This window comes from Equus caballus, chromosome 9, assembly GCF_041296265.1.
Source record: "Equus caballus isolate H_3958 breed thoroughbred chromosome 9, TB-T2T, whole genome shotgun sequence".
Classification (NCBI taxonomy): Eukaryota; Metazoa; Chordata; class Mammalia; order Perissodactyla; family Equidae; genus Equus; species Equus caballus.
Window position 1 is genome coordinate 19,145,602 of NC_091692.1, and position 26,400 is coordinate 19,172,001.

The window sequence follows — 26,400 nt, forward strand, 5'->3', positions numbered from 1 at the left end:
GAGACCTTGGAGACCTAGTGACTGGATTCTAGTCAAACTCTTTTATTTCGCAGGTGAGGAAATTGTGGCCCTGGGTGGTTAATTGGCAGAGCTAAACCAGGTGCCCTCAGTCTTAGCTCCCTGCCCCTCTGAACACACTGCACTCATGCCAGGCTCTTCTTTCTGGATTTTGTCAACATCATCGTTTTCTGGTAGGCAGCTCTTTGGATTATTTTTACCTGAATCCACCCATAACAAGAGACTATTTGGATAATCGTCATTATAGGAAGAGAACAGAGTCAGTGAAGATCATTGGACTTTCCAAAAATCTACAGGTGCCAGTTCATAGCTGATTCTGGTCCTAGTCCGAATTAAAAAATCCTGAGCCATCAGGCCAATTCTAAACTAACAAGCAACGTGACTTCTGAGTAACTGATGTTTTCAATGAGATGTGACGATAAGGAGCGAAGCTCGAAAGCCCGGGATTAGTGTATTCTGCAATACGGCATCGGGTTCCAGTGTTTGTTGAGGAGGGAACAATCAGTAAAGAAATATTCTCCCTGGAATTTAGTGCCTTCCTCCTTTGTACCCTTCACTTTTTCTAGACACTGTCCCCATATGATGTTAAAAAATAATCTGCATTGCATGAGACTACTTGTATCTGTGAAGCCAGAAAATCGTGCTTTCAGAAACTCTCAAGAGGGGAACATATATTGCACTTTTATGATACCAACAACTAACATTTTATATCATGCTTTAGTGTTTACAAGCCATTTTCACATATATCATTTCATTTAATCTTCACAGCTCAGTGAGGTAAACAGTGTATTATTTTTAGTACAATTTTATGGGTGAGAAAATTATAGCTTAGAGAGGTTGTGACTTGCACAAGATCACAAAGCTAATTAAGTGGAGAGGGTAATATTAACTACAAACCAGATCTTCCAACCAAGCATTTTCCCCACCACAGGGCTTCCCCAGGGTGACAGGAATTGTATTTGGACCAAGAAAACACTTGAAGGCAATTGCACTTAGCAACCCTTTGAGTAAAAAGGAAGAAATTATTTGCAAGGGTCAAATTACTGCTTTACTAACCTCCTAAACGTCTTCATAAAAACTTAAAGAAAAGGTTAATGAACACCAATTTCAAACTTTACAATAACATAACCATTACCCTTCCAGCGGACAATTCTACATCTGTGAATTTTCCTAAGGGAATCCTCATAGCTATGGACAATATTTAGCTACAAAAGGTTCTGTGAAGTATTGTTTATAACAGAAAACAAATTAAAAGCTCAACATCAGAAAAGTGATAGAATGGATTATGTTTAACTCATGAAAATAATGTTGTAGGTGAGGTTTTTCCAAACTTTAATCATTTATGTGTCATCTTTGGAATATTGCCATCTGCACTAATATCTACTTAACATTTTCCTTTAAATTAACTCACATGTTTTACTGAAATAAGAGTATTTAAAGGTAATTTTTTCACACTATGTAAGTGAAAATACAGTATAATTCACCTTAGGTGTCAGATAACCATAAAAACAAATACAGAGTAATGACATTAATGCATTGATTTGGTCCTGATACCCAGCAAAAAACATGGCTGATTTAATCAAATCACAATTAATACCCTTTATATCTGTCACAAACTTCACCTTTCTGCATTAAAAATCTCTTTTTCCGCTGACTGATGTACAACAGGCTCAATAAGGAAAAGAAATGAAGTGCATGTCTGATTCCAAATCGCAGTTATGTATATTTATACATACCTTGCATACTAAATAATTGTCAGCTTCCAAAAGTGACCCTTTGATGTACCTCAGAAAAGAGCGTAAGTATCATACAGACAGTCAGTATACGAGAATCCACAGCCATCTGTGCAATTTTCACTAATGGTTCTCAGGAACTGTGCTACTGCCTAGGAATCATTTTAGAAATTTGTGGACGTTTTTGGTTGTTGCAATAATCAGGGGTTGGAGGTACTACTGGCTTTTTTGGGTAAATGGGTCAGAAATTTTAGACAGCCTAGAATGCCAGGCATGGTCCTATACGACCAGGAATTGATGGGTAATTCCACGTGACTTTAAATGTCTTATAGAAAATCCAAGTCCATGAAAAACCTACTGAGCTAGACCTAAATATATTCTTAATTCAGAATTACCTAAGCCAGACCTAAATCCATTTAACACATAAAAGCAAAATTTTTGCACAACTTTAATATATGTTGATTTTTTCCAGAAAAGCAGCTCCTTTGTACATCAGGGAAGACCATGTTTTATTTTGTTCAGAAATGTACCAAAAGTTGTTCACAGTTTTGGAAAATCAGCATCACCAATGGCCGTGCTGCTGGTGGTATTTGAGTCACCATGAAATTCATCTGTATCTGTCTGTACTTGCAGCTTCATGTTCTCAGCAAATCTCCCGTTAGGTCCTCCATGGTAGCCAAGCCCAAGCATTTAATTCATTGAAATATATATTCCTTTAAACGTGTTATTTTCTTTTGTGTCTCCTTTTTATCCAGGATAGGACATTATATTGATTTTTATTAAATTATACATAGGTTGGCTATCTAGGATTATTATTTCAGGATTGGAAAAGGGGTGTTAAAACTTTGCATTAAAAGGGAACAGTGGATCTGAGAGGGTTGAGCACCACTCATCAAGTCCAAGAATTATAAGTTTTATCTGAGACATTCATGGGGACGACTAAGGATCGCACAGTAATCCACACTCTTCATAAAGTTGATTATTACAGTGCTGCCTTCTTTAGCCTTGTCACAAGCAACAGTATCTGAAAAATTACAGACTCCCTGTACTAGTTATATTTTTTCAATTACTCACAAACAAAAAATGCAGCCATTAAAAATGTTTAAGGTGTGTTCATGTAACACCAAAAAATCATCCCACGCATCAACTGTGGCGCATGTTACATATCATGTTTTGGAAATACAAGATTTTCCATTGTATTGATACAGAAGAATGCCCACAAGACATTAGTGAGCAAAAAAGATAAGTTGCAAAAAGTAAGTCCATTTTTAATAAATACACATATTGGGAAAAGTTTGAAAGATCTACACCAAAATATTAACAGTGGTTACACCAGAATGGGAGACTATGTGTGACTCACTTCTTTTGCTTGTCTACTTTTGTAAATGTTTTAGAATGGACATGTTTTGTTCTTAAATTTTTAAAAAAGGCTATTTGAAATACATAGGAGATAAAATTGAAGGGAGGTATGGGACATTTATATTCATATATACATGTCTGTAGTGTTTGACTTCTTGAACAAGCATTATTACTTTTGCTATTAAAAATCTAATAAACTAGAAAATAAAACACAAAAATGTTGAAAGGAATATACATATAAATATAGTGAGTGAGTATCAATTCTTTCTCAGTGGAACCAGAAATATTATAATAATAGATTTTTATATCATAACTAGGTAAACAGCATATTGTAAGGCCAGTGTACACCTTGCATCTTCCTTTTTATTTATTTGGTATCCAAAAATATTCATTACCATATTCCTCCTACCACACAAAGTGGAAAGACTTATAGAAAAAGCAGAGATTCATTAGAAGAAGCATAAAACGAACCAACAATTTCCTTACTTTCATTAATGTTTTTAGTAGTGTCACCGGATTAAATAAATAATTCCCAAAACTTCCTTTAAAGGTCACCTTGCTTAGAACAGAGTATTCTCATGGCAGGATATGTGAGGATCAAGGTTCCTTTTCCCAATGTGATCTTCCTCCGGCTATCATCTCAGGCAAAAAAATTAGATCCTCACTTGTGTTTTACTTTGCTGAGCAGGTACTTAACAGTTTATATTCTGCAGATGTGTGGATTACATCACTTCTCCTTTAGTGTAGGCTTCTGTAATGAAACACACGCCACATCTGTGAAGAGGTGAGTGGCACCCCGCAGCGGAGCCCAGAGGTTTCAGGTCCCTCCAGCAGTGGGATGGGGAAGCCTGCAATGAGGGAATACCTCCATTAGCAGACATTCTTCAGGCTAAATGAAACTTACAGATATTTAGAAGTCGGAGTTCAAAGGTTTCTGCTCAGTTGTGGTGAGGAATTTTGTGGGAAAAAAAGATTAATTTTGTCAATACTTAAATTCCACTTCAAGCCAGAATCGCTCAATTGTGGTTTACAGACCACCTATACCAGAACCATCTACTTTATTTAAAAAAAAAAAAAAATTGACACAGATTCCTACACAACTCCCTGGATTTACTACCACTGAATCTCAGGGGCTGGGTTAGGGACCCACAGTGAGGCAAACCCTCCAGGGGATTCTGCTGCACAGAAATCTTTGAGAACAGTTGCTGTAGGCTGGAGTTTCCCAAACTTTAGAGCAGAACATCAGAGTGTCTGGGGGGCTTGTTAAAACACAGCTTGCTGGCTCCACCCTCAAGTTTCTGGTTCGGGAGGCCTGGGGAGGTCTAAGATGACATTTTTCACAAGTTCCCAGATGATGATGGGGCTGACAGTTGGGACCCCACTTCGAAAAGCCTTGTGCTTAGCCCAAGAAACAAGGGAGATTCTAAAGGCATTTCCAAAGACCTAGGAAATGTGGTTTGGGACCCTAAGTCTTTACCTCTTAAAAACTCAGAAAAGAATTTGTGTATCACATAATCTTGTTCTGACTTTGTTTTTTATTTTCTTTAGGATTTTTTCCCACAAATAATTTTTATTTTTCCACTAAAATGCTTGCAGTCTATGTGCATCCATTCAGGATTCTCCAAGGTTAAACGGAATCACTTTTCCTTTATTTTGTACCTTTTATATGTGAGAATGTTGATGAATGAACACCAGTGATGTCTGACTTTTCAGATGCCTGCATTAATTTGATTTCAATGACCCATTGAACACTATGTTAGCCTAAAAACAGTTACTAGGTGCTAAAGCTACAAAATAGGTAAGGGATGTGAACAGACTATGTACTAAAGATTTTAATTAGGCTTTAGTGACTCTGAAGCTAGACTCTCCTTTAAAGGATGTTATGAGAAGTCAACATAATACAGGCCTTTTTCCAAACCAAACTACTTATGCTTAATAGAAATGTAAGCATGCCTGGAGAATCAGACAGATATATATTGCTAACATTTGTTCCCATGAGACCCACCTCACATACTCATAAAATCATAATATTTTCTCAAAACAAAGGTAGTACTGTACACCTCAACATAATTCATTTTTAAATGGTGCTAATGACATTAGTAAAAGAAAATGTCAGCCAAGCTGCAATAAAACATTTCCAGCTCAATAAAAGTAGTTTGAGTTGAATGCTTTAAAGTTATTGGCTTTGAAAGGTTAAAATAATAAGTGATCACAGATCCAAGAAACACAATGCTCAAGTCATTAGCAGAGACATATTATGCTGTGTTGTAATTAAAGTCTCAGGAACTTCTTGGTTTAGACCCTGTAAGTTGATCCCTATCGGACTGCCTTTGCCATGTGGCTCCTCTCTGAAGATCAGAAAGTTATACATGGGATCAATAACACAAACATTTTAGGAAATAAAAACAATGTATTTCACTTTGTAATACACTTGTGTAATTCTGTTTGGACATGACTGCCTGGTCTTTTGGAAATGTTTTAAACCAAACATAAGACACACTATGAAGATCTACCTTCCTAAAGACTGGAGTCTAACTTTCCCACCAAGCCACCTTCTCAGAAAATTTTTCTATTTCTTACACCCGTGACAGAGGCAGGCACGATCATGTCCCAGGAATAAGGGAATGTGTTATTTATTGAGCTTTGTGATTAGGTACTAGGCATATATTATATTTTGTCCTCACCATCCCTCACGAGGTAGATGTACTGTGATTGCCATTTCACCTATCAGGACATAGTTCAGAAAAGTAAAATTTGTCTTGAGCGCCATAGGAGTGAATGGTGGAGACAAGATTGAACCTGAGGAATGTCTAACTCCAAAGGTTGTCCTCTCTCTCTCTCCTGGACTGAATCATCCTAGAATGAGCTATATTACTTACACTTTCCCCTACATCAGAGAAGGTAATATGTTTGGGCTTAAAATCTGGGCTAGAGTTTCTGGGAGGAGTCCAAATAAATAAGAGACGGTGAAACATCTGAACAAAGGCCTTTGGCATCAACTCTTTCTGTTGACAAGAACATGAAAGCAAAATCTGCTTCAAATAATCCAAAGTAAGTGGTTACATACAAGTCCTTTATTTTTTGCAAAGAAACTGTTTTGGAACTCAACTGTTCCTAGTTCAGTTGAAATTTTGTAAATTATATATTAAATGCATTGAGGGAACTAATTATTTAACAAAAACATGAAGTCATTCCCTTTGTTGAAAGGATATTTACATCCTAGCTTGCCTCCTTTGTAAACTTGAGATTTCCACTTCATAATTCATTCACTTCCAGAAATATTGATTGCAAACCTACCCTGTGCAAGGCACTATGCTAGGTGCTCCAGGGGATGAGCTGAACAAAGACACTGTCCTCAGAGAGCATAAAGCCTAATGGTGCACAAGTTGAATACCAAAATAACCCTATCAGAAAGCAGTGTATAAGTATCATCAAAGTGCTATGAGATATTAAAGGAGAGAGAACAGACATCGAGATGTGGCAATCAGGGAAAGCTTCACGAAGTGGAAGGTGTATGAAATGAGTGGAAGGATGGGCACTTTTTGGCAAATGAAGGTGAGAGTGAGAGGTGAAAAGGAATTTCTGGGCACAGCTGGGTTAGAATTTATCTATTATCTAATCAAATCAAAATCTTAGTGCTACAAAATGCAATCAATACATTTATTTGTAATTCACTCTAAGGCTTTGAAAGAGGGCATATGATTAAAACACACATATAACAGGATGGTTAAAAATAAAGATTATATGGGAATTCTGATACTTTCTGCTCAATTTTTCTATAAACCTAAAACTGATCTAAAAGAAATTAACGTCTATTGTTTAAAAAAATAAAGGTAGACTATGTTATACTTCAATTAAACATTTTTAAAAAATAGGGAAAAGTCATTCTCAACACCTAATGCCTGCGGTTGTCACAGGAGGCTTTCATTGTCTTATGGATGATCCAACCCAATGTTCTGTCCTCCTCAACTTCAGAGTCTTCAGCTCAACTTTACTAGTTCCATTCACATCTGTGGAATCCCCCAGATCTTGCTGTCACCCAGTTCTAAATTGTTAAAATCCAGTTGCTCTCTGACCATCTCTTCCTGTCCTTCCAAAGCCACTGTTTCCTACTAAACTCCTGTTAAACTACTCTTTGACCCTTACAGAGGCCTACATTCTACTGACCATACCAATTTTCCCAATTTACCCTGTTTAGCTTAGGATGCCATCATCCCATCAACCGCCCTTTTGTGCACACCGTAGATACCTCGCTCTATTGTCCTGTTGAACTCTTCCAGCAACAGCTGAGCCCTTGATAAATCTGCCTTTTCTCCTCTTTCTTTATCCCAAGTAGTTATCATAGCCAAAGAAACTCATAACACCATGCAGACTGCTCCCGCTACAAATGGTTTCCAACCTCAGTTGTGCCCTCAACACCAGGCAGCTCTCCCATTGTCCACCGCAGTCATTGTAAACCTCCTCCAGTCTCCTGAAGCCCTGTCTCACCTATTTCACTCTCACTCTTAGCACCGAGGCTTTTCTCGTCAGCAAAGAACTCAGAAGTCATTAAGTATTACTTCTTCCAACTCCAACCCAATACGACTTTTGAACGCATCCACATCTGCACCCTCTCTTAACTCCTTCCTTTAGCTCAGTGGAAAAGGCATCCCTCTTCCAGACCACTGCGAATACCTCCCTTTGTACCCTGAGCCCCATTCAACACTGCTACTTCAAGGAACTGGCTCCTTTAATTATCCCCTTTAATTTCTACCGCAGTCTCTCTCTGCTGGCTCTCTCTTCTCAGCATAAAAACATTCTCAAGTCTCTTCTATTTATAAAAACACAAACCTCCCTTAACCCCAGACCCCTTTCCCCAACACAGCTACTTTCAGTTCTCTTTCCTCCTTTCCCAAGCCAGGCTAATGAAAACAGTAATCTACTATGTTTCCTTTCAAACCACAGTGCCAATGTCCAAGCAAGACAAGGAGTTTACAAAAGTACCCAGGCTTGATATTTTATATTTAATGACTTCCTTCATGACATCACTCCCAAACTCTCCCAGGATTTCCTTCAGGGTACAGCCAGTAGACGGGCTACTCATGTCCCTGCCTCAAAGACTGTTTATAGTATTTTCATGTGATTTTTCTCATTCTAATGCCATTGCCAGGACAACTGGGAATGGAGTTCAGAGTCAGATGAACCTGGACTTTTGGTTACCCACCAGCTGTGTTTCTGGCTCACCTTGTTTTGGGAATCACAAAGATGTAAGCATTCAGTGGTTTCCCCCTCCCCATGAGATCTTGGTAACCTGCATGTTCCCTAAACCATTGAATTCACAACTTTTTATTTCTACTATACTACCTCTGATTACCTGCCCCTTCGTTCTCAAATGAATTTCCCTCTGAATTCATCTTCTGTGTAACCCTCAGGTGGTATTCAGAAATCTAAAGGAATTTACCTCTACGGTGACCTAATCTTTTTCTCTGTGTAGTTTGGGTTGAACTCTACACAACTTTATTTCCGTAACTACTCCTGGATCCTAAGATTGCATTGGTAGGGACACCTAAGGGCTAATAACAGCTTTTTAGGAAAGAAAGGAAAAGACTACCATGTAAATCAAGACATCAATTGAGCACATGTTCCAATTTAAGAGACATTTAGATGTGGAACTAGGAGTTGCCTTTTGGAGTATTGGATATACAGTATTTTTTGCCTACTTACTATACAAAACACTGCGATGGGACATAAAGGGCTACAGAGATGGTTACATACGGTACTTGCCCAAAGGAACTTCCCTACTGAGTAGGGAAACAGAAATCACACACAATTCAAATACAAACCAAGTGTTCCAGCAGAGTTGTTAAGACTACTGTTTTTGGAGTTAAATTCTGAGTTCAAATCCTTACCCAGTTTCCTCATCCATAAAGGGAAATTATGATACCTGCCTTGCAGGGGTGCTGCAAAGAAGAAACAAGATGGTGAATGTGAAGTTTAACGTGGTTGAAGTACGTTGGAAGTTCTCAATAAGTCAATGTGATTTTGACTATTATTAGCTTTATTATTACTATAGAGAGACAAACCAGGTACTCTATAGATTTGAAGGAAGAAGAGATCACAAATTCTTGGGAGACTCAAGAAAGATTTCATTCCGTAGGTGGCCTTTGTGAAAAGCCTTGAAGAATGTGTGGCATTTCTTTAGGGCAGGATGGAGAAGCTGCATCTCTCTACAATCCTGGCAAAGGGAGCCTGAGCCTGCCAGTACAACCACCTTAAAAGCCATAGGCAGAGATGAAAGTTTGTACATGTTAAAATTTACAGTACTTATTTATGATCCACCTGGTCAGTTCATTTATTCAATAAATTCCTATTTATATCTTTGATTCGAAACAGGCAATACTTGTTGAGGTGCAATAACATTCATAATAGTCAAAAAAAACAAGTAAAGTATATTTTGAATAAGCGTTATTATGAAATAATTTCAAAAGAACATACTTGTTATTAATGACAGGCAGTGTATTATGTACTTCTTGGCTTGTCATCTCTTCTATGGAGTACATGTTGTAAAGGAAGAAAAGTGGGTAATTATATTTCAAATGAACATCAAATTGAGTGTTCCTTCTTAGTAGTTTTATAAAGTAGAATTATGGCAAGATTGTCCCTAGTTAATGCCAGGAAAAATGAAAAATAAATGTTTCTTTAAAAATGTCTCTTAGATAAACAAGAAAAACCTGTTAAAGTAGTTTGTAGTCATTGAACATAGGTCACTTCCCATTAAAACAAGTTCTGTGGATAAGTCTGAATTATTTTGTTATATAGGTATTTTGTCATATCAACTATTGCTTAGCACGAAATTAAATATGCAAAGTTTGTATCAGAGCAAAATAAATATCAATATTATTATTAATTAAACCATTGTTGGCAGACAAATTATTTTGCAATAGAAGAATTTTAATTCTACTTATGTTCATTTTAACAGGTGCAAACTTATGGCTCAAAAAACGAACAAGTGATTTTTTAATCTTGTTCTGTAAAAATGGAAGTTAATTTCTGTCTCAGATATCTGTTTTAATAATTGCCTTCAAGACATTTATCAGAAAAACACAGTTGAGATTGTCTCATTAAGATTTGTGTATTCTTCATAAAAATGATCTAAGAGGTTCTACTATTCATTAGCATTCTGTATCTCAATCTCTTTCCCAAGGAGTTTATTATAGAAGCTTGTTTGGGACTATAATTATTGTCTACGTTTTAATAGTATCACTAATTATTAAAGTCTGATATAAGATTATGGACTCTAGTCATGTGAGAACATTTCTGGTCTCTCTTATGGATGTGATATTTGGAATACTCTAACCTGATTTTGGAGATAGAGCTGGTCGTTATCTGGAGAAGCTCCACAACTTTCTCCTCTACCTCTTCCTTCACCTTTATTCGTCTCCAATTCCATCTAGAGTCATTCCTCAGTTCCTTGGGAACCTTTATCAGATGGACTAATAAGCTTTTGCTGCGTACCAAAAGTTCTCAGTGGTTTGCAATAATAAAACTTTTACATCTCGCTTGCAGGTTGGCTGGGCAGTGCAGCAGCCTTGCTCTGAACTGCAGGTCAGGTGCAGCTATGGGTCCTTCATTCTGGGACCCAGGTTGAAGGAACAGTGGCTCCTGGGGCAAACTCTTCTTAACGGAGAGGGTGGGAACACAAAAGGCTGAGAGGTCAAGTCAAATGGCACAAGCACATTCAAAGCCTCTGCTTCCATTCATTGGCCCAAACAATTTATATGACCAGCGCCAACATCAATGGAGAGGGTAAGATACTCTTTATATAGGTGAGGAAGGGGAGATAGAAGTGAGTATTTGCTGAATAGTACCCTCGCTCAACATACCATGGTGGAACAGAGATAGGATAACAAAAATAAGCAGCCCATTGCAGAAGGGGAAGCAGTCACTGATCTGTAGCAATTCTGAAATCTCACTGGGCAAACCCTGCCAAGTCCCCAACCTGGAGGTAGGGAGTGTTCTTTGATTAGGCTCCAATTCTATTCCCCAGGAATAATTCTTCTTTCCATTGTTCTTATGACACTTGGCTCCACCTTCTGGGAGGTAATTTTCCGCTATCCTTGGCCACATCTGAAGGAGAATATGTCCTCCCTGGCAGCTGAGCAGCTTCCTCATCCTACTATCTGCTTGTAGAAGAAAAGGTGGGGACCCTAAGTTCTTTTCTTTTTTCTTTTTCTTTTTCTTTTTTTGGTGAGGAAGATTGTCACTGAGCTAACATCCGTGGCAATCTTCCTCTATTTTGTATGTGGGACACCGCCACAGCATGGCTTGATGAGTGGTGCATAGGTCCACACCTGGGATCCAAACCTGTGAACCCTGGGCCACTGAAGCAGAGTGTGTGAACTTAACCATTATGCCACTGGGGCAGTCCCTTTTTATTTTTAAATAAAATTTTAATTGATAATAGTTTTAGATTTACACAAAATTGCTAGTGCAGAGAGTTTCTATATTCCCCACACCTAGTTTCTTCTACTATTAACATCTTATATTAGTATGGTACATTTGTTACAATTAATGAACCAATATTGATACATTGCTGTTATCCTAAAATCTTTTTTCATGGCTCAAAGTTGCAGTCTCCTTTAGGAAAAAAGCCTCAGTCTCTTTTAATCCAAGCAAGGGTGCTTTAAGACTTAAATTCCTCTCAAAAGCCATTAAAAGTTTTTTTGTGATTCAAGTTAGCTCCATGAGACAACAGCCATATTCACAATAATTTCCAAGTTATGCCTCCCTCTCTCTAGACTTAATTATAGATAGTGTGAGGTTATCAGGCTTTGTGGAACCTAGTCCTTATCTCTTTTCTATGAGCCATTTTATCAACATAAAAGAATCTACGGGGTGTCACCTTAATCCATTCAAAGGTTTAAGGAAGAGTATTAGGGTGATTTTTATTTGATCTTTGTCTTGAGACTGAGTCTTAGCATCTTAATGAAGCTTTGTGGCTCTAAGTATTTCTCAATTTTTTCTGTTTCTCTTTTGTCGACGAAAATAATCCATAACCAATCTGTAAATGAAAATTTGGGTGAGTTTATTCTGAGCTGAAATCTGAGGATTATAACCCGGGATAGTCTTTCCACAAAGGAACAGAGCACTCCAAAGAAGTGGGGGTACATCGGGTGGTTATATACCCTCAAAGAGGGTGTTTCACATATGATTGAAATGTCCCTCCCACAATAGTCACAAGATTGCCCTGTCTGCACAGCGCTTGATGGACACAGCAGGTAGTGGGTCTGCTATCTTCGTGGGCGTAGCAGGAGGCAAGTCTATTGTCTTGAGCTGGGCGGTCACAGGTGAGCGCAGAAATCAGTTTCTAGCCTAAGGAAAGATGCTTAATCCTTAAGGAGATGCCAATGTTGGGAGGGGGAGGGAAGTTGCACCTTTATCTCAAGGGCCTTTTGCTCTTGCCATAGGGAATCTCTAAAGCAGATATACAATGCATGCTCAATGGCCTCGGTCAGGCCCTTTAGGAAAGACAAGGTCAGGCCGAATTAGGTTTACACCAAAATGGCTTCCTCATATATTCCAATATATCCTATTACTTGCCATTTTTATTTAACACTTTGAAGACGAGAAGCAGTTCTATTTTTCAAATTTGCAAGTCCTAGAATTTCTGGAGTCACTCTTGACTCTTTCATCCCTGCTTGCAAGCAGGTCAATTCTTTCTTGCTGTTAACAGTTTGTCTTGAAATCTCTTCACCCCAAACCACACATTTATGAGGTGTGTTTTCTGTCTTCGTGTTATCACAGGTGACAGTTTTACCAAAATTTGCTACTATATAATATGGATCATCATTTTTCTAGTCCCCAACACTTTCTTGCTGCCTGCCGTTCAGTCCCAAGGCCAGGAATACATATTTTAAGTTTTTATCACAGCAGCAACACATTTTTAGGGACTAATTTCTGTATTAGTCAGCTTTTGCTGCAATAATACTGTGTAGTTAACAACTCCCAGATCTCTTGACTCATAAAACAAAGATATCTTGCTCCTGGGTCTGAGATTGCCTGCAATGACTGCTCCAGCCTGCAGGTGGTTCAGCTCTGCATCTCTGCTCTCACTCCAGGATCCAGGCTGAAGGAGAAGGCTCTTTTTATGGCAGAGGGCAGAAATGCAAAAAGTCAAGCGAAATCCCACAAGTGCATTTTAAGCCTCTGCTCACATTTTATTGGCCAAAGCAAGTCACACAGTCAGACTCAACATTAATGGAAGAAGGAGAGGCAAGAACGACAATAATACAATCTGCTGTTACCAAACCAAAAGTGGCTTCACCTCCTGGTGAGTTACAATCAGACTCTCGACCAGAAGTACTTGTCACACAAAGGAGAACTTATTTGCAGCAAATAGGAGGCCACATGGAATCATTTCCAAAGTCGCGGCTGTCCCTGAGCCTAGGAAAGCTGGGGTCATTTATTTCGGATGGGGAAGGAATATTCAAAAGGAAGAGGTGGGCATTCCCTTGCGCAGGCTCGCTTGGGAAACCTGCTTCCACATACACTGCAGGTTATGGTAATAAGGCCTCAGCTCCTCCCGCAGTGGAGATCTTAGCAAAGGACATAGGCCTCGCTCCTTCTTGTGGTGAGGCTTGGGCTGGTTCAGAGTGGTTTGTGATTGCATCTTTTAAACAGTTAAATGCTTCAGAAGCCACCTTTGAGTTCCTGGGGCAATTAGTTGTGATGGTACCTCACTAGACAAAGGTCTGGCCTATGTTATTTATCATTTAAATTTGCTAAAATGTAGGGGGAGCAGGAGGGGGATTGATGTGTATATGATTAGGGAAAAAATTTTTTAAATATGCTGCCACTCAAAATTCTAATCCCCTTTTTCCTCTCCCTTAAATAGCTCCTTCCCCTAAAAGACCAGCAGGGCTGAGTCGCATCAATACTTAATTTCTGAGGAGCACAAGACTTTCCAGCTCCATGCCTGAGTGCTCCCTGGTGCTCCCCAAGGGCTGCTGTCTTGTTTTTCACCAGTTTTGTCCAGCTCCAAATGAGCTGGAGATTCCTCTTTCCAACCCTACTAACTCTGCCGCAGTTGAGAGCTCTGTTTTACCACTCTCTTCTAAGTGGGATGGTCCTTTTGCCTTTTTAAGGAGTTGATAATGTCTCCATCGGTCTCCAGAGGAGAACTGAAGGCAGAGTTGCTCAGGCATGGTCCTGACCCTCCTATCCCATTCCTCAACGCCAAAACCAAGGGCCCTAGCACCATAGACATACCTTTGCACCCACTCCTCTTGGGTATTGGACAGCAGGCCCTAGCCACCCTTGTAATCCCTACATTTTTCTCAGTGCCCTCCTCTCCTCGTCCCCACTGGCTCCAAATTTGATCTTGCGGCTCTCTTTACTTAAATCTTTCAATGTTTTTACACTTTGTCTCTATTAAATAAAAGGTGACTTTCCATGTGTGCTCCCACTTGTCCCAAAATATTCAGCTTTGGTAAAGAGTCAAGCTTCTCCCACGCACTCAGACTCCCACACCTCCAGCCTCCTGGATACCAGTGAAATGGCCCTAGCCATTCTGCTGGAAAGGCCTACTGGGCAACAGAGTAGGCCTGAAGACCTAAGAACCCCACAAGCTTGCCCTCACCGCAGCCCAGCGCCTCCACACATCATCCCTGACCTCCCCAGAAGAGGAAGTGACTGCTGACAAAAATGTAATCGAACTGCCAGACACATGATATCAGCTCCGCAAATTGTGAAACTTAGGTCCTGCGCCCACTTGATCCTGTCTCTGTGGTATCAGGAAGTAAGCAAAGAAGGAGCTGCTGGCAAGTCAGTGGAGAAGGAAAAAAAAATTAACGTTTCAGGAAATTTGAAATAATGTTCTTCTTTAGAGCTCCAGAAACTAGAAGAAAACAATTGCTGTCTGAGGTAGGAGTCAATGACCTCATGAGGTACCCTCTTAAGAGCTCTGGCAGCATTACTGGGAGACAGAAGACATCTTTCAGTATTCCTTCTCTTTCTCGTATTGTACATGAAGAGGTGAAGGGACCCCAGCATCATAATGAGGTTGACAGCCCTGTCAGAACTAATCCATAAAAGTCATGTTTACTCATAAACAGATCTCTCTTCCCTGGACAAAATTGCTGTTCTCTTTTGAAATATTTTAATCAATGCTTTTTTGTTTTCCAGTAACAAACACACATCAAACTAACTCAGGCAAAACAGTGTGGTTATTGTAAGGATTCTGGGATATCTCATAAAACTCGAGGTCAAGAAAGTGGGCCTTGTGAGCAGCTGAAATGAGGAACTGGCTACTACAGTAAAAATTCAAGCCAAATCTGAGCAGTATGTGTTGGTATTGATGTTTTCCTATGATTATTAATGCCACTAGTCCAGGAGACCAAATGAAGAACTTGTCAAATGCCTGCTGTCTCCAGGCTCTCTTTCTCCCTGAACTAACCCTTCCACCAGCTTCTATGCAGGGAACCAGCATGTAATTGTTCCCTACACACGGCAGCCACTGGTGGAACCAGACAAGGGCATATGATCCAAATCCAGCTTATCCATTGCTGGCCAGAAACTGGTGAGGTAGTCAGTGCAAAGGTCTCACACTCGTAGTATTGATGGTAGTTAGCCAAGCCAATTAGTTTAGGTTTCTTTGGATTCAGAAATGTGGAAGGGTTGTCCAGTGAGTAATAAAGGTAAATGGAACCAATTTATGGAGAGACACAGATGCCATAGCTAAGAGATCACGCTGACTCAGAGAACTGGAGAGTCACTGGTCTCTAGAAGTGTCCTTCCCAGTTGTAGTTTACAGAGGTCTGTAGTTTACTAGGGCTGCTGCAGCAAAGTACCACAAACGAGGGGGCTAAAACAACAGAAATTTATTTTCTTGTAATTCTGGAGGCTAGAAGTCTGATATTAGGGTGTTGGCAGAGTTGGTTTCTCCTTGGCTCATAGTTGGCCATCTTCCCCCTGTCTTCAGTGTCTTCCCTCTGTACATATCTATGTCCTAAGCTCCTCTTTTTATAAGGATGCCAGTCAGATTGGATTAGGACTCATGCTAATAGCCTCATTTTAACTTAATTACTTCTTTAAAGTTAGAACTTCAACATATGAATTTGAGGGGACCCAATTCAGTCCATAACAGTGCCTCCTCCCTTTTTCTAAGTGTCTTGTGTGAGTCTATGCAAACAAAACAACCTAACAAACTGGATTAGGACTCTTTGTTATAAGCTGCAGAAATCCCAATTCCACCAGTCTTTAAGAAAAAGGGAATTTATTGGCTCAAGTAACTGAAAAGTCAGGAGTATCACTATCTTAGGCCAGTCTGGATCCAGAGCTCAAACAATATTATTTTATCTGCCAGGGTCCTGGCAGGAAATAGATGGCTCTATCCCACTGGGTTTCAAATAGAGGACTACTTACAAAGGCGAGGGCAGGGTTTAGGAAAATTGAGGAGTATTGAACCATCATAGCAAGTAATAGTGGGACGTTGTCTCCATCCCAAGACCTGAAGGAGCAAAGCAAGAGTGGTTACTAGAACCTGAAGACAGGGAGCTGTGTGGAGAGGGTCCCCTGACAGGAGCTGTAGCCTTCAGTAGAGAGACAGTCAGCCTGAGGAGACCCCATAGAAAGGGATTGGGAAAAAATCCAATGTCTCTGATCTCCTGACAGCATCCCCACCTGGAAGCCAGAGGGAAAGAGAGGTTGATAGACTCCATTTAGTCAGTTGTCAGAGAGGAGAGAGAGATCTGGGGATAAGTGGAAAATACCCAGCACCATCATTTTGGTCTCACCATCTTCTGTGTTGGTGTCTTTCTAAGCAGGGTCTCAGCTCATCACTCTTACAGCTTGCAATCTGTGAGAAGAGAAATTCTCTTGACCAAGTTTTTCCAACAAAACCCCAGAATTTACTCTCATTGGCCTGGCTGGTATCACCAAACTCATATCTATTTCAATCTATATTTATGCCCAACTCTAAATCAATCATTATGGCCAAAGAATAACTGAACAGGTCATGATCACCTGAATACCCTTGGAGCTGGGAGGGTGGAATCGATCCCACAGAAACACATAGCATGGAATGGGACTCTCCAAAGGAAAATTCAGGTGTTGCTAAAAGAAAAACAAGGAATACGTAGAGGCTAGATGGGCAAAAACAGCATATGTACACTATGTTACTCAGACTACTCATGGTCCAGTCCTTGGTAAATAGGTAATGACTAATTGCATTGATTAGATGCAGTATGTTTTGATAACCATTCATTGCACATAGTTGAAGCTCAATAAATATTTGCAAAAATTTTTTGGAATATAAATGTTAATAATCCATGGACAAATTACCTTGCAATTGACTAGGAGACTGAATCCAGAAGATATTTTTCCATTTCTAATCTTTATAGTTATCCTTATGAATGTCAACTTATGATTATTAACTTCTTGCTTGCAGAAATCTGTATTTACACCGAAACACTGCCTCTCTCAGTGTTCTGAATTATTTTGTAAACCCTATTTATTTGCTTTCCTTAGACCACAGTCTTGAGGATTTCTGGCTTGTTTATACACATCACCAAGTATTTTTTTAGACTAATTTAGCAAAAGATCGTCATGAAAGAGGCAATAAACTGAAGTAAGATTAGTGAACAATTTAAATTTAACTGTTCATAAGGCTTCTTTGTTTCTGCCTATTAAAGATGACTATCAATGTTGCTAAGAGCTGTTTATTAAACTGATAAAAATGAATATCATCTTTAAAAAGTCAAGTTGCCTTTATCTGATCCCGAAGGTGAGCTTGTAAAAGTAATCCTTCTGGTGTTTGCTTGTCATTCAAGCATAACTTTTCTTCTACCCACACCCACTGGTTTTTTGGTCAGCTCCAGCAAGTTTTTGGCATTGGTTCTATCAATGGCTCCTCGGAGAAGCCCTATCAGCAGGACTTAAGCAACATTTTGCAGAGAGTCGGAGCAAGGAGTCAGATTGGGCTGACATTGAAAATCAAAGAATCGCCAAAGAATCCAAAGATAAGAATCACCATTTTTAGGGTTTTAATGCCATCGAAAGCTTTGGATGGGAAAACTTCTTTATGTCTCCCATATCCTGGAGAGCAATGGTGATTTCATTGATTTATCCCATAAATATTATGCAGTGGACAAGACAAGCATGGACCCCACTTTAATGGAACTTATTCTCCTGTGGGGGTGTCCCCAAATGGGTGGATGATGGGAGTTGGACCAGCTGTCATTTCATCCTTGCACACAACATGCCAGGGAGGATAGGAGAGAAAGACTGAGGTTATGAAGCATCCATTTTTCTATCATCTGTGCCAACAAGGCAAGCAGCAATGTATACAGCTCCCCAAATTTCACCCATTCAATTTTGGAATACATGATGCACAGTAAGAGTGGAAGATTTAACTTCTTTCTTGTCTCTTACATAGACATCTAATCTATCTAAATCCTAGTCTCTTTATTAAGCCTTTCTGATCATTTCAGCTCAGAATGATCTTATTGTCCCCTTTCTCTCAACTCCTGTAGTGCTTAGACTTAATTATATACTCTTTCATAGCAGTATCTGGTCTTTAGATGTCTTCCTGTGCTTCTTGAGAGCAGGAACCAAATTTAATGCTTTTTATGTCCTCCACGACCTGTGGTCTGGGGCAGAGCAGGAGTTCTATAACCCCTGACTAAATTAATATGAATGCTTTGCTCAGGTTAATATTAAACTTAATTTGCATTCTCAGACCATAAACCACTTAGTAATTAGAGGGCCATTTGTGTAGGAGCAGCCTTGTACCAGTAATGGAATAGATATCGTCTGGTAGCTGGAGGAGGTAGAGCAGACCTGATAAAAATCTAATAAATTAGGCCAAAACTGACCAGAGAACACCAGGACTGGAAGAGTTATTTTTATACAAAAATCATTTGGTGCACAGCCCCTCATTTTACAGAAGGGAAACCAGAGCACTTAGAAGTAGGTTGCTCAAGTTCACATTGAATTAGTGATAGAGTCCAGACAAGTAACTACAATTTTTGACCAAGTTGTTGGGTGAAGAGTCAGGTTGGGAGTCAACAAGATGTAAGCTCAGCCTTGTGTTTGCCAAGTTCTCATAATAGTATCTACCATTTTTTGAACCCTTTTTAGTGTTCCCGGTACTGTGTCAGGTGCTTCCTATACGGTGATATGTTACTTCATTTAATCGTCACAACACATCTGAGGGAGGTATTGTATTAGGTTTCCACCTGAGAAACAGAACCAGTAGGAGATACATATTAAGAGATTTATTGCAAAGTTTACATGATTGTGGAGGCTGACTAGGAAAGTCCAAAATCTGTAGAGAAGGGGTGGCTGGGATTTGGGGAACAGGGTGAATCTGCTGTCCGCAGGTAGAATTTCTTCTTCAGAGAAGCCTCAGCTCTACTTTTAAGTCCTTTCAACTGATTAAATCAGACCCAGATTATCCAGAATAATCTCCCTTACTCAAAGTCAACTGATTATGGACTTTATTCACATCTACAAAACACCTTCACAGCAACACCTGGAATAGCGTCTAATTGAATAATTGGAGACCACAGCCTAGACAAGTTTATACGTAAAACTAACCTGTAAAACTAGTAGTATAAAGATACTATTATGCTTAACTAGTTCCCCAAGGTGCAGGGCTGGCTAGTGCTAGAGCCAAGACCCCAGGCCTATTCTGCCTATCTCCACGATCCATGTCTGAGCCACACAAGGTGTGGTCTCTGCAGGCAAACTTGAGCAAGTTCTCACACTGCCCTCCTTTTTATTAGGGAAAAGAGGCCCATTCTTTCCCCTATGAAGTAAAGAAAATCATATCTATGGCACAGGGTTGATATGTAAATTGAATGAGGAAAAGTGACTTGCTAGCGCATAGTAAGGATTCAACAAGTGTTAGCTTCCTTTCCTTTCCCTTTGCACTACATCACACACTCATACACAAACTCACACACACATGCGAGCTGTGCTCCCAGTTCGTACCCAAATTAATGCCACAAGATGGGTCCTGGCTCAGGTGTGGGTTTCTTTCTGAAATAATATACAACCATTGCAATTGCAAGGACAAGCACAGCTGTGACCTTCTCCATGAATCACCCCATCTCCCTTTCCTGCTTTGACGCCTATCTGCTGGAAGATTGGTTTGCTTTTTTTTTTTTTTTTTGAGGAAGATTAGCCCTGAGCTAACATCTGCTGCCAATCCTCCTCTTTTTGCTGAGGAAGACTAGCCCTGAGCTAACATCCATGCCCATCTTCCTCTACTTTATATGTGGGACACCTGCCACCCCATGGCTTGACAAGCGGTGCCAAGTCCACACCTGGGATCCGAACCGGCGAACCCTGGGCCACCGAAGTGGAACGTGCAAACTTAATCGCTGCGCCACAGGGCAGCCCCTGGTTTGCTTTCTTACCAAAAGAGGACATATTGGTTGATTTATGTTTGCTTCTGGCTTGTTGAATTCCGATCTCTTTTCCAAGAAAGAAATGTCTCTGCCTTCATGCAGTAATTGTAAGAAATGATCTCATGTGTGTGGACACTTCATGTGCATGTTCCCAAAAGTCACTGCCCTAATACTTCCTGGAATGTTGAAGGTTATCTGCAAGGGCAAGAGGATTGGATCTGTTGGAATTCTTTAGTCTCCCTTGATATGGATAAGGCAAAAAAGGAGTTGATTACTCCTGTTGTGTTCTCAAGATAAGGGTAGTCACAACACAAGGTCCAATAACCAAGTGGCACTACCTGATGCTTTGCAGTTTATCTGCCCAAAGTTGAAACCAACAGTTTTAGAAGACCTTCATGGCCTTGACTTTAACTTCATCAAATGAAAACATTTCTCCCCACTGGAAAGTCACAGCTGCATGTTTTTCTATACTACCAACCTGAACTTCCTATTGGGAAAGCAGATATTTATTGAATGCCTCACCTGCCTCAACCTGCCATACCTGAATATATCTCATGATAGCATCTCTGCACCTCAACCAGGTGCAACTGGGGGAAAATATACTATGACTCTCAAATATACTAGGTGTCTCCAACATGTGGTCCTACACACATGAGCCTTTTGTGCTATTTATCTTGTCCCCCTCTCCCATTCTCTACTGTCACTATGCCAAACCTCTCCCTGGGTCCCTCTACCCAATTTCTGGCTCCTTACCCTACTCTCAGCAGATGACCTTGCCAACTCCCTTGCAGAGAACTTGAAGGCTAACAGACATAAACTCCCTCAACTTCTTATTGATCACCTCCTGCTTTTCCACTAAAACCTTCCCATATCTGCCAATTTTCTTCCTTCCTTACCCTCCACTCTCAGAAGAAGGGATATTCCATCTTCTCTTATTCCAGTTGAATCCCTCCATCTATCCCCCTCCCTCCATTTTCTATCTTTTCCTGTCTGGACTTTTAGACACTTTTTCACAAGATCCTACCTGACAGCCTTTAAAGAGATTCAAGTCTTGCCCATGAGGAAGGAAGGAAGGGAGGGAAGGAGAGAAGAAAAAAAGAGGGGGGTGGGGGCAAACTCCTCTGGTGATTGTCCTGTCTCTTATCCTCAGACAGGCTTCTCAAGACAGTTGTCCTCATGTCTTGAACTTCTCATCTTTCACTCACGAACACGAATTTGCCTTTTGCCTCCATGGTTTCACTACAGATACTTTTGCTAAGGTTACCAATGACCTCTCAATTGCCTAATCCAATGGATACCTTCCATTCCTTATCAAACTTGATGATTATGGGACATTTGACACTGTCTCCTTGAAAATGCTTCCTAATTTCCAAGACACCACACACTTCTGGTTCTCTTCCACCTCATGACAGATTCTCACCAGAATCCTTCATTGCCTTTCTCCTTCGACCTGTTCCCTAAGCTTCTGTCCTGACTCTTGTTTTCTTCTCACTCTATACCTTCTTCCAATGATGCAATGATGGCCGGGCCTTACCAGGACCTTTAATGGCTCCTTTCTCCTAGTGCCAGAGATCACTAGAACCTATACAGTTTGGGGCAGCAGTTCCCTGCAGCCCAGGAAATTTCTTTAGGCAGCACCTTTAACCCATAGGTTAGAAACTTTTTCTTTTATTTGGTTTCCATTCCCCTTCCTGGAAAAAGGATCCTTGCTCTCTGCTAAGCCTTTTTGCATGCATGACTTATTTAGATGCTAAGCCTGGCTTTTGAGTCTACTGTAACAAGAGTAAAATTATTAATGCATGAATCCTTCCAACCTTTCCCCTCCTCCTGGCCTCTAAAAGGATCCTGACTTTGCAAGTTTCATTTCTTCTCCTCCTCCAACCCACAGAGAAGACTCTTCCTGTCTTACCAGACTCATCTTTGGGGATTTTGTGATGTAAAATAAGGAGGAAGTGTGAGGGAGATAGGAACAGGAGATGTAAGGGCTAGGAATAGGAAAAGGCTTTTTAGGACTTGTAGGAGGGTTGGAGGAGCAGTTTGTGTGTGATGAGAAGGAAGGAAATGGGAAAGAGATGGGGGTTTTAAAAAGTATTGCTATTGTCTGTGAATTCATTCAAAATGTTAAAAAAAGCAAAAACTTGAATAATTTTGACAGTGCTTTTTCTACTTTATGGGAACTTTATGGAAAGTTTTCCTTGATGGTGATTTTGCTCCAAGGATGGACCATGGGGTTTCACAAGTGTAGTCCTCCCCCCAACACTTGAACCAAACCATGGATTCCCTTTTGGACACCACCCCCACAACCTAGACTTCCTCATTTGCCTTGAGGCTGGCCTGTGTGGGAGGAAAGATCCAAGTGCTCATCTGGTCTTACATATGAGGCTCTGGGTTCCCAGCCTGAATCTCCAGGTCTGTTTTCTCTCTTGAGCTCCAGATCAGTACACTGAACTGCTTACAAGACATTTCATGTAGACATTTTCACAGAGTCTTCACAGTCAACTTGTTCCAAAGTTGCCTCTTTATCTTTGTCATCCCTTCTTCTTAATGTCCCTCCTCTTATGTCCTGTAATAAAGGGAATCAACCTCAACTGAGTCACTCAATACAGAAACCTGGTGTCATCCTTCCCTTTGCTAAGGTTTCTCATCCAGGTGGCCACCAGTCCTCTCCTCCTCCTTCAACGTATAGACATACCGAGACACTTGATATTTCCTGAACTCTTGAAGTTTCTAGAGTTTTCACATCACACCATTGAACATTCTATTGTTTTTGCACTCTGTCTTTTCATTCCCCACCTCTGCCCATCTGTTAAACAGTAGATGATGCTTACACTTCATCTCTTCTTCAAAGTCTTCCTTGATTGTCCCAAGTGGACCTGATCACTTTCTCCTTTGTACTATCTTGAACTTACCAATATTAAGGCAGTTATGACAATGTATTGCAATTATTTTATTTATTCAAATGTTTCTGCTCCTAGACAGTGAAATCTATAGGGAAAACATTGTATCTTATTATTGAATCTCTAGCACCCAGCATGGTGTCTGGTTTCTAGTAATTGCTCAATAAATAAATATTTATTAATTACTTGAATGAATGAACAATAAATTTATGAGGTAGTCAGGAATCCAAATTAAAGATAGGAAGGATAGGCTTCATGAAGTTAAGTAATTTGCCTGAATTTATATAGCTACTAAGTGAGGGAGTAGGGTTTGAATCTGGTCAGTTACTACGAAGCCCATACCTTTTTCCCAACAATCACAGCACCTCCTAGCTGGTCAAAGATCTTCTTACACTTCAGAAGATTATGCATAAACTTTCTTTGCTGGTAGTGATAATGTTGTCTCTCTTTATGGTGATGTTCTTAGGTTATTTTCTTGGAGGTGTCTCAGGGATGCAAAAAGCATTTTAACTGTTCTCTTTTCGTTGCCTATTTGTATGCTCATCTTTGAAATTTTTCCAGAAAATTCATGCTTTTAAAGGCTTTTCTTCTACATTTATTTGACAAATCCTAGGTGGTGATATTGTTGGAAAGCAAGTCAGTTGGAATCCCAACAGCTCTACCCAATGTCACTCATGGAAAGCCAGTCATCAATGCTAAGCGCACCTTGAAGCAAGGTGGGTGGAAGGGTTTATTCTGAAGAGAATTATTGGACACAGTAGAGCTGGTTGTTTGGGGAGAAGGGTTTTGTGTTCAATAAACCCTGACTATTACTCAGCAAGGACCTCTCTATGGATTTTTAGAAGCCAAGTACAGCAGCCACCGATACCCAGTGAATACCCTCTTTCTGGATTCTTTTCTGAATCTGTCTTCTACTCATCTTCTGTAATTGCTGCCTATGGCAATGTGGCATATGATGTCTGGATTGATTATCTCAGGAAAGAAAAAAAAGTTTGACAGTTACTCTCTTTTTTAGAAAACCAGTAGATTCTCCCCAGTTGGAGGGTAGAGAGTATGAGAATCAAATCAATGGCTGTTTTTGGTGTGTTGTGGGTTTTTTTGCTCATTCACAATATCTCTTTTATTTCGTCTGACAAGAATGTGGGGTATTGTATGGTTATATTTAGTCATTTAAAACTTGTACCACTTTCCTAAATAGTTCGGTGCACCTGTATTCCCTATGAGTGGAGCACAAGAAGAGATGTGGTGTGGCAATAACCATGAATTAGAGTCATTATTGAATTTTAAAATACACATGGCCCCTTTCCTCCAAGGAACTTAAGACTCCTTGCAAAACTTTCATTACCAAATAGGCATTAATGTTTCCAATACCCAAGAAGGCAGGTGAAGATGTGCACTTTTTCCACACTATTTTATTGAACTATTTAGGGAGCGAAGTCAGCAGCTTACTTGCAGATGGAGTATGAGGGGAGGAATGTAATGGAGATTCTTCTTAATTTGTTCCACCAACATTTACTAAGCGGTTTCTAAGGATCAGGCACTATTTTACGTGTTAGGGGCACGGAGATTAAACAAACAAATCTGTTTTCTACTCTCAAGGCGCTTAAAGAAGAGCGGGCAGTCATGGCAGTTACATATTGATGGATGAGGGCCTGATGGCTACAAGAGCTGAGACCACAGGGACACATTGAGGGGCACCTTGTTGTAGGGTGGGGATGAAAGGAGACTACCCAGAGGTGGCACCTGGGCTAGTTCTTGGGGACAAGTAGGAGATAGGCCGAGAGAAATAGTAAAGGAAGCAGCTCTGCCTTCAATAAACGAAGGAGAGAAGATGAGCCTCCTTAGGAAACTAAGGATTTCAGAATGGCTGAAGTAGAAAGGTGGAGGTTGGGAGCGGTAGTCCTGTGAAGGGCTTGGTAAAGGGTGGGGAGTCGTTCAGGTAGGACAAAGGTATCAGCAGGGAAAGAGCAGAGAAGGGTTCCTCGAAACAGCTTCCACAGCTCCCTTTCTAGCTATAGTTGAGCCAAACGTGTCTAGTGGGACACGGCCTTTTTCTAGACATGCCCACTTCTCAGAAACAGCTCTGAGAGAGTTGTTGCCCGGAGCCTGTTCGCCTGGACTCAGGGACTCTAAGAAGCAGGGAAACAAGCCCAGGAAGCACTTACCCGGAGCCTCCTGCTCCCAGATGGTAATGGGCTTCCTAAGAATCCAAACACTGCAGGTCTTCACTCTCTGTCAGGACCAGCCACCATCAGCAATTCAACAGCAGTGTTGCCCCAGGCAATGGATAACAACCGACAGTGCATCGCTGTGTGACTGTGTACCCACTGGGCAGGGACTCAGTACACAGCCTCTCCCTGCTCACTGCTTCTGATAATTGCTTAGTAAATCCTCACATATTATTGACTCTTTTGAACTATTGTTTAATGGTAATTGATTGATGCTCAATAAATATTTACAAATAATAATTACAATTGGGCTCTGTGGTGAGGGAAAAACAAAGGAAAAGGAAATGGAGCAGAGAGAAAAAGTGAGGGTGTAGAAAGAATGTGGAAGAAGTAACATTACTATTAATTTATTGAGTGCTTAGTAAATCATACCTCTCTGGCTTAGCACTTATCTATATTACCTATATATTACCTATTATAATGACCTATGAGATACATTATTATCTTTATTTAACAGGTGAGGAGACTGAGGCTCAGAGAAGTTGAGTAACTTTCCTAAGACAAGGGGAGTGGTTTTCGATTCCTGACCAGGGTTTTTATTAAATCTAGCTTCCAGTAAGAGAGGGAAAGGCCTCAGGGCGTTCCTGTAGGAGCTTTAGTATCGGTTGGTGCTTGAGAAAGGACAGTAGAAGATTCTGCTTTATGTTTCAGTAACAAAAGAATAAAGTTTAAATCATGCTTGGGAGGCTTTAAAAATATCTGTGGACCTAGCCACCATTCAATGACAATTTTCTCTGAAGATTCTGGATCACTGTTGTCACCTCCCCCTCCCTGA

The 26,400-nt window shown here is 40.3% G+C and overlaps 1 long non-coding RNA gene across 1 annotated transcript; it reads right to left on the reverse strand.

Annotated features, from left to right (window-relative positions):
• Nucleotides 1-746: 746 nt before the first annotated feature.
• Nucleotides 747-25,696, reverse strand: LOC138915631 (uncharacterized). Its single transcript, XR_011421726.1, has 3 exons — nt 25,563-25,696; nt 22,875-23,063; nt 747-3,958 (listed from the first exon to the last, which is right to left on the reverse strand). It is a non-coding gene; the product is annotated as an uncharacterized lncRNA (long non-coding RNA).
• Nucleotides 25,697-26,400: the final 704 nt, after the last annotated feature.